This window comes from Felis catus, chromosome A1 (assembly GCF_018350175.1).
Source record: "Felis catus isolate Fca126 chromosome A1, F.catus_Fca126_mat1.0, whole genome shotgun sequence".
Lineage (NCBI taxonomy): Eukaryota > Metazoa > Chordata > Mammalia > Carnivora > Felidae > Felis > Felis catus.
The window spans coordinates 42,891,747-42,912,500 of record NC_058368.1 but is presented as its reverse complement, the minus strand read 5'-3'; the positions used below and the strand labels follow the sequence as shown (position 1 = coordinate 42,912,500).

Here is a 20,754-nt window from a genome sequence, read left to right as displayed (position 1 = left end):
TCACTAGTGATCTAGCCCCCAGATCATGCCCCAAACTCCCACTCTTCTCCCTGGCTGCAGACTTCCTGTTCCAAGAAGATCTATGAAGCCATGACCTCAGCTGAGTCCCCCCTTCCCACCACTTATATGGGACAGCTAAGATAAAAGGGTCAGTCCGTGTGGAAGAAATGCACTCCGCCCAGGTAGAATAAGGCACTTGCAAAATCTTTTCCCCTAAAGAGTACATCTTTTTATAGAAAAAGTTCTGAGTATATTTCACCATGATTATTCTTCCCCTACTCCTGACAGAGCAATGAGGGGATCCTTCTCTATTTTTCTCCATTAAAATCTGATGGGATTCCAAGATGAATCCACGGAAGTTTGGGGGTCCCAGTAAGATTGTAGCTCCAAATGAGTTTCTCAGTCTTATGCTAGTCAAAACTCAGCTCTAGCCTCATCAAAGTAACCTTTTATCTATTCCTACCAGTTGATATCTCCAGTGACTGCTGCTCAGGCTAAGTAGATCTTGGTTGTGTCCCTCTGGATGCAACTGTCTATTTCAGAATAGACATTTTTCCCTGTCACACCTCAGATTTCTGATGGGTCTAAAATAAGTCATTGTTTTTTCCTTTGTCCAGCTTTCTTATTGTTGTTGTTTTAAGTATGGGAGTGACACATTCCAGACTGACATGTTGGAGCTGAAATAGCTGAAACCAGTAATTTAGTTCATTCAGTTTTTACTTGCCCCCTGTTTAATTCAACAGTTTCCTGAGGTTACTTCTTCTAATATGTTATTTAGAGTTATATCTAGCTATGTATAGACTTTGTAATTCCATATACATAATCTGTTCAGTGCTTTTACTTTCTTTATGATGTCTCCATCAAACTTCCACATCTGTTTCCAAAACAGTCACTATCTAAAGCTTAGTATCCAGTTTCCTTTTATTCCGATCATGATATGCTGAAAAATCTGTCCTTATTCTCCAAATTCCTGTTTCAGTTGAAATTTCTTGTTCTTTCTTTTTCATGTCTCATTGTCTAGAAACTAATATTATCAGTTATTTAGGCAAGTTCCTAATTTGTTCAAGTCATTTATTAAAGCTGAATTCACCTTGTTCAGTAAGTTCAAAATCATATATGTGTGTTATGTATTACATACATGTACATATAGTAATGGTTTTTAAGCAATGTAATGATGAGTATTCAAATTTCATTTTCTTATTACACAAATTTTAGTCTCTATACTCAGAAAGCATAACCCATCACAAACATATTGACAAATTACATAGATTGGCTAAAAAGGAAGATGGTAAAATCTTAATTGCCTCTCTAAATTTTGTAAACTAAGATTACCATGTGAGCCAATTTATTACCTATTATTTAAGAAATTCATTATAGTTATTTACTATCTAAAAGACATTGTTACCTATTTAACTTTTATATGAAAATTTTTACAATGAATTTTGCTGACTCTAAACCATGAACAGACATGAGAATGGCTGCTAATAATTTGCTGCTTCTTCATATTCTACATTCTGCCAATAACTTCCAACATTTCCTTAGTGTTGGTGGCTTCCGTACCAGTGAAGAGTGCTTTCCTCCTCTTTTTTCTTACTAAATGTAGTTACCTACTATGTGAGAATAAGCTACAATTTTGACTTCATAGTTCATGTAAAGCACCCTGTGTAGAGAGTTCAGTTAGCTTAACATACTTATTCCAATTACTTCTTATTTTGTACATCCCAAGCAGCTGCCCGTTGATTTGCCTTGCTATCAGTTGGCACTCAACAATCTGTGGATGTTAGCTGAACCTTGCGTGTTCATCATTTTATAATATTTGTAGCTCATACCATCATGCTGTATGCCTTAAACTTATACAGTGATATATGTTAATTAGTTCTCACTAAAACAAAAAGAAAATCTATATCTGAAATGCAAAGTAATTAACTAGTCAGAATAAAAGTTCTTTATGAGAAAAATTGGAGCACAGTTATTTCCTTACTTTAAACATTGAGAATAATTGACATTTCATTTTATACTATTTTAGTGTTTCAGATGTATATAGTTTCTGTGTTTCATCGATGGTAGAGATTGGCTTTATGAATGCATGGCTTCTCAGTTGTACAAAGGGAGCATCAATTTTCTACTTCAAATTTAAAATAAAACTTAAAAAATAATTTGCCCTGAAATCATTACTTGAATTTCAGATTCTGAAATAAATTTTAAACTGCTATTTTTTAGTCTACTGATTTACTTTCATGGAAGTTGTTATATGACCATGAATGAGGACAAGCAGATATCAACATGTTTTCTTATATAGCTCATAGTCTACTAACTTTAAACTTACTTCGATAAAATCAAAAGCGCAAGACTCGGTTTCACTTTCAGTAGGAGAGTTTATTATTATCTACTTAAATACATAGACATCATTAAAATTAAGTAACAGATGGGCAGTCTATGGAAACATTTTGAGCTCTGGAACCCAGTAAGTCGCCCTAGTGCTAGGTTATTGGCATCTCAATCGCGTTAAGAGAGTTAAATCCAACTTGCAGTTAAACACCAAATGGCTCTTTATTTATAGTTTACCTGCCTGTTCTGCTACAACAAGAAAGGCAGAACTTCTGCTCCTCTCTTTGGTAGTCATGCAAAATCAATCTGCGTTTTAATTTTGAAGGATTTGTTGCTGCATAATTTAGAACTAGGTATACATGATAAATGAATGTTCTGAAAAAAGAGGACAGGTAGTAGTCTCTGACAAAATATTGAAAGAGGGGATTGAAAGATTGTGTGTCTAAATAATTCTGTTTATACAGGAGAGAGAGCACAGTAATAGAAAGGTGATATGGCTGCCCCACATCTATTTAATTAGATATAAGCAGATTTCAATACTCATTGTCCCGAATCCTTATGTATTTTTCTCATTATATCTCACCACCTTCTCATTTTAAGTCAAATCCACCTTACATCAGAATAAATTAGAAACTATCAACTGTCTCATGTTTATATTACATGTATCCAAATGTAAATATAGAGAGTTTTTTGGAGGTCATTTTTTTGCAAGTCTTTCTTACCAAGTTGACAAAAATTATTAACTTTTTAAAATTTTTCCTGTTTGATACTTAAGCAGCTTTCTTATTAATGAATATTTGTAATTAAAATTACATAGGGGCGCCTGGTTTGCTCAATCAGTAGAGCATGTGACTCTTGATCTCAGGGTCATGAGCTCAAGCTCCACATTGGGCACAGAGATTACTTAAAAAAATAAATAAATAATGAAAATAACATAGCATATGCTAAAACAATAAAATTACATGTACAGTTCTGCACAGTAACGATGTTGACTAAAATTCCACATTTTTTCAGGGTAAGAGAAATAAAACATGGTTGCCTGCTATCCTTGGAAATAACTTCCCTTGGAATAACTGGACTTTGTCCCGTTTAATTGGGCAATAGTTGAGGGAAGAACTGCACAGAATTTGAAATGATAAAAAATGTTGAGTGCAACTTCACTTATTTTACCTTTTTTTAACTGCACTAACTTAGCTCCTCCCTCACTGTAATCTTTCAAGTGGTACCATGAGATCACTGACTCAAATCAGTAGAGGACTAAGCTCTTCTAACAATCAATCAATCAATTAATTAATTAAGATAGAATCCAGGTCTGTGGATTGCCATAGTATCTGATTTCTTTTAATTGGTCATTCAGTTACTTTTTAGGACTAAGTCAATTTAACTGGGAAATTATCTGCAGTCAATCATTCAAATCTTCCAAAAATATTAGATAGTGCAAAAGGAGATAGGTTTTCTTACCCCTTCATGCTCTCAGTTCTGAGCTTAAACCCTGACACTTAGTCTGTGCTCCTTCAGTATTAGAGAGCTGCTGTAATACCTAGGATAGAAATCAGTGTTGTAATCCTTACTCTGACAATCATCATCTGTGTGATTAAACATAAACCACTTAAATTATTTGGATTTTAACTTTATTAGCTATAAACTGATCTCTCAAATATATTTAAAACCTAATACTTTAGTATTTTATCAGCTTTCATTTCAATTTGTACTCATGGAGAAATTATTCCATTCATCACCAAAACTACATGCCACTTGCAACTTGGCATTTCTAAAATTTGTGGTCAAGATTTTGTCTTTGATTAATGAAACTATCAAATACTGGCACTATTTATAGAGATGAAAGGGCGATAACTACAGAATGAGTCTTGCATACGTTACTGGGGGCCAAACAATGTAGAACTACTTGATTTTTTTTTTTACCTTTGAAACATAGGGGATTATTCAATTGTATCTACATTTTTGACAATTACAAATATCTCTTCTGCAAATCCAGGGAATGTAATCATGGGCACTTAAGAAAGAGAAAACAAAGCATTCTTTTTCTGATTTTAATTGTTTACATTTGCCATGATGCATTTATTATAATGAGGTTTAATACTTTAGTGCCTCAAACAGAATGAAGCATCTGGACTACACTTTCAACAGATAGTAGGTAAGATCTCATGAAGATATAGCAACAATAGAATATTACTAAAATGTTCCCCTTTTTGCTTGTTTTACTTATTCAAAATTGTACTTATTGTCTTTGGCTTTGTTTCAAGGAGTACACACTAACTCTTGGTTAATCCACCTTATCTTTTTCCTTTGTATTTTACACTAGTTATCACACTATTGGATAATATTTATGAGACTACCTAAAGTTTGTGAGAAGACAGCAAGTTATGTCAAATGTGGGATTCCTATCAATTTTTATCTAGCTACGGTAAGTGTGTGTCTTAGACTGTCTGTCCTGAGATTCTTAATAAGAGCCGTTTTGGTGCCTAATATATTAATCTGTAAAATCATACTACTAATACTGCTACCATTTATTGTGAGTATTAAATGAGCTAAAATACATAAATTTAGTAGTATACTTAATGTATACTTTATCATTATTTTAATAAGAACACAGCTGTGATGAGTGCTTGAGGACTTTAAAAACTGAGCCCTGAATAAAAAGTGGCAATGCCACTTTAATAGAGTGGTGTAAAAAATGTTAAACCACTGTTCATTAGCATTTACTGATATTCTTGCATCCTAAGTTTTTATGTTTGAGTACAACATCCTGCACTGTGTATAGAATCCCAAAGAAAATCAATGGCTTGTCTAGGGTACAGTAATAAAGTCTTAATTAAATAGAATATTGCCATAATCTGAATGTTTGTGTGCCTCCAAAATCCATACTGGAAATCCTAATGTTCAATGTGATGGTATTAGAAGGACTTTTGGAAGGTGATTAAGTCATGAAGGAAGAGCCTTCATACATGGGATTAATGCTTTCATAATATGGCCTCACATGCGCCTCCTACAATGTGAAGATACAAGAAGTCTGCAACCTGGAAAAGGGCCCTCACCCAACCAAACTGGCACTCTGATCTTGAACTTCCAGCCTCCAGAACTGTGAGAAATTAATTTCTGTTTTTTATAAGCCACTCGGTGTATGATATTTTGTAATAACAGCCTAATCAGACTAAGACAAGCACTACCTAATTTGGGCTTTCAACATTCCCTGCTGGAGGCTGGGAAGCTGCCCCCTCCTCCAGGATATTATGGATATTGGAATAAATGACATACGTGTACAATGGATCAGAAGTTTATTACTCATATAGTAAACAGCAAAATTATTTTGCAAGGATTCAGGCTCCACGTGGGGAAACAGGAAAAGTGGGGCATGGTCAGATGACTCTGGCTTCGTTTGTGTTTAGAGGTTGTGACTGGATCAGAGTTCATGTGTAAGCCAGTATTTGAGCCAAGGGAAGTAATACTGGGGCTTTCTTATGGGCTTTCCCTGATGTGGGGCAAAAGGGAGAGCATTAGCGATGGGGCCTGAACGCCGTCAGTGGTCAAACATCAAAAATGGGGTCTGAGTCTATTCCAAACCTGAGCCAAAAATATTTTGTACTTTACTTAAAAAAAGAAAATGAGGAAGTAAATGTATCTTAAGCAACAAGAAGCGGCGGAGAAGCAAATAATTAACGTACATGGAGTAGAAGATGATTCCTCAGAAAGTGGCTCAATAATAAACAAATGAAGATATGGCTGCCCTTAAGGTTGATTAAAAAAATGTAAACGAAAATTATTTTCCACTTAGTGGACTGGCAAAGGAAAATTAATCGAATGAATAAAAATACAAAGTCCTAGGGGCTCCTGGGTGGCTCCGTGGGTTAAGTGACCGACTTCGGCTCAGGTCATGATCTCACGGTTTGTGGGTTCCAGGTCCATGTCGGGCTCTGTGCTGACAGCTCAGAACCTGGAGCCTTTGAATCCTGTGTCTCCCTCTCTCTCTGCCCCTCCCCAACTTGTCTCTGTCTCTCTTTCTCTCAAAAATAAATAAGCATTAAGAAAAAAAATTTTTTTAAATAAAAAATCCTGTGTTGTCATGGTTAGGTGAAGAATAGCTACTTGATAGAGAAAAATAAAGTTTTCTCTAGAATAGTAGTATTCATTTATATATAAAAAGAAAAACACGAAATCTTATTAACAATAGCAACAAAAACTCAAATATAAATTTAACAAAAGGTATATATTCTATTGAAATTAAGTATAAAATCTTACTCTACATGTTTGGGAACAAAACCAAACCACTGAACAAATAGAGAGAATTTCCATGTTTCTGGATAAGAGTTAAATAATAATAATAACGAATACATTATCTCAGAATTAACATAACCATAATTATGTTTAAATAAAAATCTGCTAAAACTATGAAAACAACTCGAAATTTGGCAAAATCCATAGAACTAAAGTACAAGTAAAGTAGAAGTAACCCTTCATTTGGTATTTTATCATATAGAAATAACGTAAGTCTGTGGTCCAAGCTAAATAGTCATGATTTCACTTTAGGAAAGAAAACTTGAAAACAATTAATAATGAGTGGATAAAGTGTCATACCTAGAGTGGAATATTGTACATGTATCTAAATGAATGAGTTCAGTACTTACCTGGGGCTTGTATAATGTGCATTTGAAATGAGAAATATTAAGTTTCAAATTATGCAAAGTGAGCTCATATTTTTTGAAAGCAAATAAATACAAAATACATTTATAATACTACTCTTTATAAATATGGAAAAATTATGGACTCAAATATACTAGGTTACCAATGTTATTTATACATTGCCCATGAAGAAATGGTGAGAAGCTGGAAAAAAGATTTCTATGTTTATCTTATTTGAATTACTTAAATCAAAATTTATAAAGGGAAAAATACATATGCATAGTGAAAAGTTCTAGAAAATATATGCTATACTTAAATATCTTAATATCTCTGAGGAAAAGACATGATAGTGAGTGCTGGGGTAAGGAAAAATAAGTTAGAAAAACATTCAATTTTTATGTAATATATTTCTATATTGTTTAAGGTTTTATGAGAATATATTTACACACTTTAAAAAATATTGCATAATTTATAGGAAAAATACTCACATTAGTAACTAATCATACAAAAAGAACTTTAAAAAAGCAAAGAAAAATACTCTGAAATTAGATTTTTTTTAAACTTTATTACATTTGTGAAGAAGTTGTAAAATCTTTAGTAAGTAGATTTATTCAAGCCTCCAGTTTTAATAGTCATATTAAGGTCTGCAAAATCTTGAAATCTACTGGAACCATGGTCAAATGGTTGAATAAGCAGAAACTGTTCTGTTGGAAGGAACACATAACATTCCTGCAGGAAATAAAATTCTAAGAGGAAATATAAAACTATATATTAAAACTGAAATTGAAGTTTCTAAAAACTTAAACGTTAAAAATAAATCTCTATCCTTATGACCTGCAAAACAATAATAAAAAAAAAAAGAAAGGCATCTTTTCATATCTAATGAAATGAACGCTGAGAGAGGTGATAATAATGTGATATACAAAATTAATGTAAATAATCACTCTTGACCTAGACCTCCAAATATTTGAACCACTAGGTAGTTTATATAATTGGTTAAATGCTGATATGTGGTTTATGATTTCTAAAATTGATTCTGTAACTTTAAAAAAAATCTTTCTTTTATTACTGTCTATAGCCTAAACTCAGACATGTGATCTCACATTTCCTCTGATATTCATTTTAAGAAACCTCTTATAATTTAGCTAATGTATTAAGTGAATAGAAACGGTTTCCATTATTTTGGTCTCAGCAAAACACCACACATTTCTGACTATAAGACTACTTAGTAAGTTGCAATCCTCTGTAATAACTATTGACTAAACTATTGGCTTCTTTATTTGTTCTAAAAATGAAGCAAATAAACTTATCAAAGTGGAGGCAAGGATAGGAGTGGACAGTTTACATCAAACTAATACAGACGTTGGCTTAACTACCCAAAAGAGTCACTCTCAGCATCTTTACATATTCAAGTTATTGATAATCATACTTTCTTCATGATAATTTTTTATCTCTGAGAGTCCTTAAATCATTTAAAAATGTAATTGTCAGGATGGGGTTAGGGAAAAATCCTCCCTTTTCTTACAGAATAAACTGATTAATGTAAAGTAACAGAGGCTAATCTGAAAGAAGTAACATAGGCTAATCTTTATATTTTTATCATAGTCCCTATATACTTTACTGTAGAATCAAAACGAAGCCCGCCACGTTTGTTTCACTACCGGAGCAGATTTAGAAAGATATAAATTAAAGACGGAATTGGAAGATTTTGTAAAAATAAATCTTAGCAATTTACACAGCAGCCTCAGAGTCGCATTATAAACAGTATTCCACTTTATCGTTCTCCCAAATTTTCTCTTGAAAAGTATCAGATGTTATAGCATAATTTGTGCCTATTTTTGGCCTATGCACTTATATCATCTTGTCAAACAGGAAAAGGTTTAGGAATTTGAATTGAGTGAAGACATTTTCAGTCTCTGGTTGCTGCAACTTTTCACAAAATGTTGTTACTTTTAATTTCCAGGGACACTTTACAAGCCATTTGCCGAGCTTGCACATTTGAAGCAGCATCTCATTAGGTAAACTGCCAGTACTAATATTCTCTATTTATTTGTTATAAGCATTTGCATCAGTAGTAGATAGTAACTCATTTTGATTTTTGTGTTTAAAGGTTTGGCAGATGAAATAAAATGAACAAGGAGGGTATCAGACATAAAATTTAGTATTTATCATAAACTCAGAAAATCTTGAATATCATGTTGGCAACTTTGAGACTTTTATTAACTTATGACACAATTATGACATTGCTCTTCAAATGTTCTGTCTTTTAAGATATAACTTAGACGTGATTGGAAGTTAAAAATATTCTCCCTTTGAAATTCAAGTTGACCTGAAAGAAACCAAAAACATTTTCCATATACCTTGCCTCCCATTACATTTGCCCCATTTCTGTATAATTTTTAGTTAAAGTTATGCAAGAGAATCAGATCGAATTTAAAATAATAGATAACTATGTCTTTATGCAAAATCACTTTTGTGTTACAGTAGTTATATGTAATTCGAATCTTGTTCTTTGCTTAGATATGAAATAATTGAAATTGTAGATAATGGGAAGAATTTCTTATGAGTTCCTTTTACATATGTTTAATTGATATATGAGTCTAAACCTAAAACACTCCATGAAGTAATGAGATGATTTTCCACTCATTTTTAACGATCATACTTTTCCTTTTCCAAAATAGAATTCAAAGGTCTGCAATAATACTGTATGCTAATTAACTGAAATTATTTTTTTTTAATTTTAAAAATAAAAAAATTAAAAGGTTTTTGAAAATTGAACAAAACATTTAGTGTTCCTTAAAATGAATGTATCAGAGGGTGCCTGGGTAGCTCAGTCAGTTAAGGTTCCAACTTTGGCTCAGGTCATGATCTTATGATTCATGAGTTCAAGCCCAATATTGGGCTCTCTGCTGTCAGGAGACATCCAGCTTTGGATCCTCTGTCCTCTCTTTCTGTCTCTCCCCTGTGCATTGTCTCTCCCCCACCCCCTTCTAAAAAGTAAATAAATAAGAACTAAACAAAATTTAAGTAAAATGAATGTACCAGAAAAAAAGTAAAATGAACGAATCAATAGTATTTAAAAATTAATTAATAAATGATGTAAGTGCATTTTGTTATGAAAAACTCATAATTGAATAATTGTCATCATAATTGAATCAAATCTACAAACTATTACTTTTTAATTTTACAACTCTACAAAGTAACCTGTATTTAGATACATTGCCTGTGTGTATCTAACAATATTAGACTACATGTGAACTTGCATTAGAAGATCATGTGCTTGGGACACCTGGGTGGCTCAGTAAGTTAAGTGTTCGATCTCAGCTTAGGTCTTAGCCCAAGGTCTCGAAGTCAAGCCCTATGTGGGGCTCCATGCTCGGAATAGAGCCTACTAAAAAAAAATCATGTGCTTTAACAAAAAATTAATAACATTCTTTTTTAATTTAAACTAAAAATAAATAATATTCAGCATAGTTTTCATTGTTTTTGAGCAGATATATAATATTTCAAAAAACATTTTAGTTGTATAATAAAAAGATGTAAGACACACCCATGTATTGACCCCGTGCCCCATTAAAAAGACAAACAAATGCTATATTCTCTTTAAGTTTTCTTCCAGCCCATTCTATCCTCTTCCTTCTCTCAGGAAACCTTCCTTTCAAACTGTTCATATAGTATCCCCTTATTTTTCTTTATAACCTTGCTGTATATGTTTGTTTCCTGAAATAATATATTGTATCATTTTAACTTTTAAACATTTACATAAATGCACTCAAATCCTATGTTTTCTTGAAAACTTTTTTTCCCTCAAGCTTATAATTATGGTATCTATCAACTGATGTTGCATATAATTGAGAGAAGCTCATTTTATCATTATTCTCAACTGTATTTGTAGAATAATTTTTTGTATGATAAGTTAATGTTTTGTAATTTATTTATTCATTCTTTTCATGGACATTGAGTTATTTCAATTTTTTAATCCCTATTCCTAGGATACATGTGCAAGATTTTCTGTAGGTTATATAAATATGGGTGAAATGGATATATATATATATACATATATATACACACACATATATGTATGTATATATAGTACAGAGTATATATATATTAAATAACACCAATCCAATTGTTTTAAAATGATTGCACCAAGTGGTACAACAAACAGCCCTTTGAGGTTGTTTCCATTGCTTCTTCTTTCACCAACACTTGACATTGTCAGCCTCCTATGTTTTCTAGACTTGCATGTATAAATTTCTCAGTGTGGATTTCTTTTGCATTTCCTTGATTATCAATGTAAATTTAAATATATGTGACACATGTAACTTATGAAATTATAACCATAAATAATTCAGGTTTCCTCTTTCCTGATGTCCTCATGGTTTTGATCATTTTAATCATGTTTTTGATTTATGTTTTTTACATTTTTATCTAATTTTACATTTCTTTCATTTTACTTACATAATTTCTTTATGTAGTATAAATACTGATTCTATACTAGATATGTGTGTTACAAATATTGTTTGGCCCTTTGTAGCTTATCTTTTCAATTTCTTGAATAAAATCTAGTGAGAGATTTTATACATCTGTCTAGCTCAGTTTTAATTACAATTACTTGGTTCTTGGAATTAATCTTTTTATAAAGGTTTTAATTATTATCAAAAAGTTGAAAATCATTTCCTATCATTAAAAAAATTCTACATTTACTTCTATTTCCTTTTTTATTCTTTTTAATATATTTGTGACTTCTCTCTTAGAATCTTAAGTAGGCTTCTGATCTGCTCCTTATTTTCTCAGGGACTTTTTTTCTCTCACTCGTGGTGCTTTATTCTGGGTCTGTGTGTTTGTGCGTGTGTGTGCTTGTATGTGTATGTGGTGTGTGTGTGTGTGTGTGTGTGTGTGTGTGTGTGTACTAAGCTTGTGTTCATAGGTTTTCTAACTAAATATGTGGAACCAATCTGAGGCCTGATTGTGTTGGGCTTTTTCAAAGTTGATTTTCTATTGATTCTGATCTACCCTTTCGATCTGATCACCACCAGGCTGCTGTAGTGATTTCTGAGCACTCACACAGTGTGAATTCAGGTTATAAACCCTGATATGATTACCTGTGTCCAGAGTTGTGGAGTTAGCATATTATAAAACATGGTAAATTATACCTAGTAACCATTTGCTGATTAAATGGTAATATGTGTCTAATGGCTCTTAGGCTCTATAAACACTGGCCACCAAAAGTGCTTAGCCAGAACTTGCCCTTAGATACTTGAACCCTGCTAGAATACAATTTAGTCTGCTTTTATATCTACAAACTGTTTTTATATGATTCATCTCTAAAAGAAAGATTGTCCTGGCTCAACGTGAAAGAAATTTCTCTTGTCATATAATGAGGAAAAATATTAAAATCCTTCTTTAATATATGAGTGTGGTAGATGGGAAAATATAAGCGTTATTGTGGCTTACAGAATTGGATCTATGCCAGAAAGGGTATTTCATGTTATTATTTTCTGTTTCATCTTATGCAATATTGCTATTCCTTTACTCTATTACCTTAAGCTCTCTAGTCTTTGCTTCTGCTATTTTCCTTCAGACACCATACAGAGACAATTTCAATGTAAAACGCTGTTTAAAAGCATTCTAGAAAGGTATTAGCAGTCACTATGTCAGCACTTAATACGAGATTTTGAAGGTAATTTTTAACCTTTTCATCTTCTAAATTGTAGCTTGTCTTATTAAAAATGCTTTCTCTCTTTCTTCTTTCCCCATGAAAGATCCTGTTTTTATTAAAAACAAGAGAAGGTATCAAGCAATTCAGAGATCCTCATTCTGTGCATTCAGTATATGACAGGGAAAGTGATATTATCACAAACGGTGACTGCTTATGTTCATTTATTATGCAAAAGGATCCAGATCATCAGTTTCTTGTTGAAAATTGTAAAAGCAGAAAAGGTTCAGAATGTCATAAAAGCAAAAAAAAGAGAGATATTTTCATGAATTCATTGACCTTTCCATTAATATCATAACAGAGCATAATCACTAAGGCTTTTAAATTAGCAAGGTTGCTCAATATAGAGGGACGGCTTGAGAAATCTCAGGGGTTTATGTTGCCAGAACAAGATCCTGACACTAAAAGTAAAAGGGTAAATGAGAATCATGTTTAGTGATGACCTTTCAGTCCCACAGCTGCTTATCACATATCTTGTCTTTTTGCCTTACTGTTGCACTTTAGCTTATTAAAATTAATTGTGTTCTATTTTAGATGTTAAGAATTTTTAGCTTGTAACCTTCGCTATTGAATGAACAGTAACATTTTCTTTCTAAATTTTTGATGTATGATAATAATTCCAATTATGTAATTTAAACAAATATAGTAAGTAAAAGAGATCTTGTAATTTCATTCAAAAATAAAAATTAAAAATTAAATTAGAATTGAAATGTGGGAAAACAAGTTCCAATAAGGAAGGAGTTTTTGAGTAATAAAAAGAATAAAATAAATAAGGTTATACAACAAATACATTTCCTACAATGGACATTTAAATGAATTTTTGTAGATATGAACTGATTTTTTTTTCTACTGACATTAACTATGTATTCAGAGAAAAACCTTCACCCATTCTGATTGATAATGTTATTGGGAATGCTTTAATAGTTTACTTCTTGGTGTCTCTATCCATAAGGAAGTAGGTAGTCACTGGGAAGTATGCTGTTGAAACTCCACTGTAAATGAACAATGTGTTTTGTCCTTTCTTAAAAGGAATGATTAGGCACTTAATTTGTCTTGTCAGATGAAGCTTTGTTATCTAAATTTCTATATTTCTACAAATTTAAATATGTATAATATATTTAAATAGTATAAATATGGGCTGATGAAGGGAATTTTTATGGCAAAATTTTTCAGTAATATATTTGTCAATAATGTATTGATTAGTCTGAGCTCTATGACTTTCATAAAGTGTGTGTATAGTAAACAAAAATTATATGTTTTTCATATAAATATGGTTATTTAATCTCTTCAGCATCTACAGGACCTATGTATCATTTTTATTCTTACTTCACAAGTGAAGAAACTGGGACAAGAAAGGTATGTCCCAAGCAGAAATGCTTACTTTGGAGTGGAGAGACAATTATTTTCCTTCCAATTCAGGACACTTTTGAGAGTGAAAGTAAAAAAATAAGTTCAGCAAGCATAATCAGAGACTGCCCTAGGACACTCAGATGCACGGTTACTTTACAATAACCACATGGCAGAACTAGAACAGAAACCAAACATTCTGATAGCATAGCTGCACCCTTAAACTCTATTCTGCACTGCCTGTAAACTATTGTCATTAACTGATGAGTCATACTTTGCCTTCTTTTCTGTCCAGCAGACACAGCATGTACTGGTTACCAACACCAGGGTGGAACACCATCTACATGAAGAATAGCAAAGATCATCACTAGGCCAACCCCCGGGAGTAGAAGTTGAAACAATTTTGCCTACTGTATCTTGGTATCTGAGTCACCAAGAAAACACAACTCAAACACATAGAGAAAAGACAGAGCAAGATTAGCTTCAGTAGAGGGCAACAGTCTTCCATGGCCAGTGATACCTTCCCAACAGCTGATGCAAGATAATTGGCCTATACACATCCTTCTGGTGCTCTAGTAGAAGGACCCTATCCTCTTGCCACAGGGTCGAGATATGGTAGGGGAGTTGGCCATATGTCATATGCTGCATACGCTTAAGCAGAATAAAAGAGTGTGCATTGAGTCTGAAATAGGGGAAGATATTTCCACACATGGAGACAAGCTCTTCACAGGCAATAAGGGCTTTTTGTGCGTTGGTAAGGAAGTGTTCCAGGCACAAGGCTCTTATTGGGAAAGCCTGGGATGGGCAACCATGGGAGGTCATACCATGGCTGCTTTCCCAAAATGTTCTCTTTTGTTTGTGTTTTTATAACCTAAAGACTGACATTTATTGAGGCCATGTGATTTGCTAAAAACTGTGCTCAGTGGGGACCTTCATCTTTAAACAAGGAGACCATGTGTTCATATAACTGAATTTCCATTCTTTTAGAGAGGAGAAACAATGGATTTTTTTTTCAAATGAACCAAAAGTAAATGGAGAATATGACATGATGATGTAGAATAGCATGGGCCTTTAATATTAAGATAGGATAGCCAGGAAAAACAATTGAAAATATGACACTTAAGCTGACATCAGAAAAATGGGGTGCTCACTATGAAATATGTCAAGAAGATTATGATCTGGGAAAAGGTATAGCTGGTACAAAGGTTCTGAGGTAAAAAAAAATTGGGTGTGTTCAAGGAACTGAAGATAGAGTGACTGAAACCAAGTTAGTTAGGAAGATTGAGTGTGAGTTGGGTTTAGAAATCTAGACAGATGCTTTAAGAACACGATAAGGCATTTGATTTTACTCTGATTTTAGGGAAACTTTTGAATGGTTTTAATTCTTTCATTAAAAATATTTATTGAACATTTACTATGGGTCAGTCACTGTGCTTAAGTTATGTGAAGAGTTAAAAATGCTAGTAAGGAAGGGAGTAAAATTGTAAATAGAGTGTTTAGGATAGACCTCATTGAGACCATGAGATCTGAATAAAGACAAAGCAGGGTTGGAAGAGAGCCAGATGGGTATTGGAGTGGGGTTGGTGGGGACATTCTGGCCAGTGCAAAAGTGTTCAATTGAGAGGATATGTGTTGTGTTCTGGGACAAGCCAAGAAACCTGTTCTGGAGTAGAGTGGGAGGGGGCAGTAACAAAGTAAGAGCTCAGAATGTGATGAGAGAAGAAAGAGGAGGAGCAGATCTTGTAGAGCTTTGTAAGCAATTAGAAAGGCTCAGGCTTTTACTTTGATTGACATGGAGATCTATTAGCAAGGTTAGAAGAGAGAAGTAGTATGATTTGCTTTACATTTTTAAAAGGTTACACTGACTGCTTGGAAAGAGAGCGGGTGAAGCAGGGAGAACAGTTAGGAAGTTATAGCAATCCACCTGAGAATCTGATTTCAGTGAAAGAAGTTAGGAGGAGTCCAAATTTTAATGGAACTTGAAAATTGACTCAGTAGTATTTTGTATGAATTAGATGTAGAGTATGAAAGAAAGGAAGACATTTAGAATCTTAGACTGAAAACTGAAAAATAGAGTTTCCATTAACATAGGTGCATTAGACTGTGTAAAGGAGGTTTGGCAGTATGTGCAAGATCAGAAGTTCAGGTTTGGGCATGTTAATTTTGAGATATTTATCAAGCATCATGGGGAAATGTTAGTTAATGAGATATCCACTAATATCTTAGACAAATGTTAAATAAGCAGGTGGATATATAAATTCAGGTGATTGCTTTTGTTGTAGATACATAAATCTGAGGCCTGATGGCATACAGATGGTATTGAAAGTTGTACAAAGAATGAAATACATCTCTAAGGGAGTGATTACAGAGAAGAAAAGAAGATCCTGGGCACTCTGGAATAAAGGAGAGGAGAGCAGCAAAGGAAATTGAAAGGAATGACCAGTGGAGTAAGAAGAAAACCAAAAGGAAGTAGGATCATAGAAGAAATTTGAAGAAAATGTATCCCCAAGGATATAAAAAGCAGGCTGAAAGATTAAGCAAATTGGGGATTGGAAACAGACCATAAGGTTTAGCAGCATGGAGGACCTTAGTGCCCATGACAAAAACTATGTCAATGAAGTTAAGTAGTTGGAGTGAAAGTCTGATTGGAATGTGTTTTCAATAATGGGAGGAGAGGCATTTGAAATAGCACATTGAGTAAGTATAATATTTGCAAGGAGTTTTGCGGCAAAGGCATACAAAAAATAAATGAGAAGGTAGCAGATGGGAAAAGATGGATCAGGGGAAAATTTTGGTTTGTGTTTGTTTTGTTTGTCTCCTTTTATAAAGATAGGAGAACTAATAACAAGTTTGTATGAGTTCTAATAGACAGGAAAACTGTGATATTAGAAAAGAAGCACCAATTTTTAGCACAATGTTTTAGAGTAGAGGGAAGAGATGAGATTCAGTGCCAATGTTGACAGCCTGATTGGATTTCAAAAGAATAACATGGGACATGGTACATAATATGGTACAGATCCTGGTACATGGGTAGATATGATAGTGGGAGTTTCAGGGAAATTGTGCTAAGTTACCTGCAGTTTTCACAGAGAATCAAGGTCACTAATAAGAATCAGTCTAGGGAAAATGTATTTGAAGCTTAAGATGAAAGGAATGAAATTAACACTTAGGAAATTAGGAGAATGAATTAAGGTATGACTATGAGCAGCTTTGAGAATCTATTTGATGTTTATAATCATGACTATAAAGTGACACCAGTCAGAATGGTCGTATGTTTTTATCTATACAATTCAGCTTCATTGGTACAAACATGGAATTAGTGGAAAGATGGATTTAATTGGCTGTGATTTTTCAAAGACTGTACAAAAAACAAGGGAGGAGTAAAAATGTAAAATGTATCTGAAAGGTAGTGATTCTAATGATTGATTATGGGACATAATCTGTAAGCAGAAAAGAAAGAACATGAAGAGAATGAAGGAAGTGAAAAGTTTCAGTAAGGTTGAAAAGATTGTTAAAATATTAAATGAAATGAGCAGAGGATGGGATACATCAAGCATCCTTCAAGATAATGAAGGACTTGATGTTTTAGATAATAACAAATTCTAGTATATCCCTCTTTTTTTAAAAAACTAGAATATTTTTAATGTTTATTATCTATTTTTGAGAGAGACAGAGAAAGTTGAGTGCACAGGAGCAGGGGAGGGGCAGAGAGAGAGAGAAAGAGAGAGAGAGAAAGAGAGAGAGAGAGAGAGAGAGAGAATCCCAAGCAGGCTCCACACTGTCAACTTGGAGCCTGACATGGAGCTCAATCCCACAGACCATGAGATCATGATCTGAGTAGAAATCAAGAGTAAGATGCTTAACTGACTGAACCACCCAGGCACCCCAAGCATATACTTCAGAGAGTGACTCAGGTAGGGTGAAGGATGAGATCAATAGGAGAGAAATTCGAGAAACTGAAAGTCCATGTGTCAGATCACTGAGAAAGGTCACCAGAATTGTGTTGAAGAGCTCATCAGCCAAAGGTTAAAAAGGTTAAAAAATGGAGAGTCCGTTAAGGAATTGGTAGTAGACAAGAATGAAACACAGCAACTGAGAGACGCAGACAACATGGATTCCAAGCTAATTTTTAGAGAGAAATGATGGGATAATAGTCTGGAAATGGAATCGAGGAGTAAGGAGAATGAGGCTGTGAGGAGCTTAGGAAACAAACAAACAAGCAAACTAAACAAACAAACCAAAAAAACCACCATCAATTGAGAAGGCTGCAGGTAGTGTCTTCTAGGAGAGCAAGAAGATGAAGGCTTCTGAGAAAAGACTAAGGATCTAGAAGATTTGTCTCCAGAGAACATAAAGGAAGGTTTTCAAGAGTGATAGTGAAGGAGTGAAAGGAAAGGATGAGAATGTAAGAGCCTTGGAAGTTGTGGACTGATTACAAATTAAGTCCTAGTGAAATCAAGGCAGATAAATGTGGCAAGGCCATTAAGTGTTAGATTACACTGAAAGTCTGGGAGTCTCTCTTGGTTTATGTCAATGGAGGGGAAATCCTGAGGATGCATAGTTTTAGTCTCAGTATTTGGGATTGTTTTTGGATGCAGATGCTAGGAGAAGTGGTCTTGCCCTAGTGTGTATGTACCCTTTGACCACCGTTGGTGGTGATGAGGAATGTGGGAAGAAGTTTGTGTTATGCCAAGTCTGTGGGGAGCCTATTGACCCTGTTAAATGAAGGGAATTTTTAAGGGGAGAGGGATAGTTTTATAAATTTGGTATAAACTGTTTTATTTTTGTCACAGGTCCATTTGACTACCCAGGGAGGATTGGTTGGGACCTAGAGAGGAAAAGAAAATGTGGAGAGATCACTATTTGTCCACATGAGAGATGATGATGGCTTAGATTAGGGTGCTAAAATAAAAATGGAAAATAATGGATTGATTGTATATATGGGCATGTTTTTTTTGCTTTGCATAGTAGTCCAGGACCCTAAAAATTGTCACGCAAGTTGAAACTATGCAAAGTAATCTTAATAATCAATGGAGAAAATTATTATTATTCTGTAACATTTAAAAATGCTTGTCAAAGCAAAAAATTCACTTCCACTTTCATATTTGATTTTGCTACTGACATGTAGGAGTTCGGTGAATATCTTGAGTACTAATGCATTATCAAATATATACCTTACAATTTTTTCTCCCAAGGTTGCCTTTTCATTTTGTTGTTTGTTTCCTTTGCTGTGAAGAAGCTTTTTAGTTTGATGTGATCCCCTTTGTTATTTTTGCTTTTGTTGCCTGTGCTTCCGGTGTATATCCAATACATCATTGCAAAGAAGAGTATCAATAAAATTTTTCCCTGTGCTTTCTTTTAGGATTTTTGTGGCTGTAGGTCTTACATTTAAGTCTTTAGTCCATTTTGAATTGATGATGTGAAAACAGGGACCAATTTCATTCTTTGGTATGTTGACATCCAGTTTTCCAACACCATTTATTGAAGAAACTACCCTTTCCCCATTATAAATTCTTGGCACCCTTGTCAAAGATTAGTCGACTCTTGGGGCACCTGGGTGGCTCAGTCAGTTGAGCGTCCGACTTCGTCTCAGGTCATGATCTCACGGTTCGTGAGTTGGAGCCCTGCGTCGTGCTCTGTGCTGACAGCTCAGAGCCTGGAGCCTGCTTCAGATTCTGTACCTCCCTCTCTCTCTCTGCTCCTCCCTTGCTCATACTCTGTGTCTCTCTCAAAAGTAAGTAAAGATTAAAGAGAATTAAAAAAAAAAGAAGAAGAGAAGATCCCTATTATGATTAAAAAAAAATAGTCGACTCCCTATACTTGGGTTTATTTCTGGACTTTCTATTCTGTTCTATTGGCCAATATATCAGTTATTTTTAAGAAGTGACAAAAATAAATGAAGCATAATTCCTTCCCTTGAGGTGCTCTGGAGGAGTTGATACACACACACACACACACACACACACACACACACACACATACACACATTTCTTACATTTGGGTAACATGATTTATTTCAGCTATCAGCCTGTGATAAACCAACACAATTTGATATCCCTACCTTTCAATCAGGGATCAACAGATATTGATCCTTGATATTTCCACCAATGCTATACGCTCCTATGAGGCACTGTCTAGACAAACTGGACTCTATAAAAATATGTGAAGACTGAAAACACTGTGGATCACATAGAAGTCTACAAACATATATAGCATTTTTATATTATTTACATTCAGGAAACCTGTAAAAGCCTGTAAATGCTATGTACACAGGCACAAAAAAAAAAAAACCTTAATATTTTCTTGTTTCCTGTCACCAGATCAGCCTTCTGAAGCATTATTTTATTCCTGTCACCTCCAGCTTCTATACTCTCTAGCCTTATCATTTATTACCACATGATGAAATGCTGTATTAAATTGGCTCTTTAGTACTTAGTGTTCTCATCTGTTAAATGTTCATGTATCCCTGAAGCACCTCCCTACTCTCTTTTTGATCCAAATTCTTCTTTACAACAGGCTTCTTAATCCTTCAACTCCTTCGTATGGTGAGGACTTCACATTTCCTGTTCTTCTGCCTGCCTGGAAAATATTTTTCCCTATTCTTTTTTTTTTTAGTTTATTTATTTATTTTGAGAGAGACAAAGACAGCGTGAGTGGAAGAGGGGCAGAGAGAGAGAGAGAGAGAGAGAGAGAGAGAGAGAGAGAGAATTCCAAGCAGTCTC

General features: G+C 34.0%; 1 long non-coding RNA gene across 1 annotated transcript in view; it reads left to right on the top strand.

Moving 5' to 3' along the window:
• The window catches only part of LOC123384424, a 37,808-nt gene extending 27,919 nt beyond the window's left edge, over positions 1 to 9,889 (top strand). Inside the window, exons 5-6 of the long non-coding RNA XR_006595487.1 lie at positions 4,652 to 4,753; positions 8,930 to 9,889. This is a non-coding gene — a long non-coding RNA (uncharacterized LOC123384424). The remainder of the gene's footprint in view (positions 1 to 4,651; positions 4,754 to 8,929) is intronic.
• The last annotated feature ends 10,865 nt before the right edge of the window (positions 9,890 to 20,754 follow it).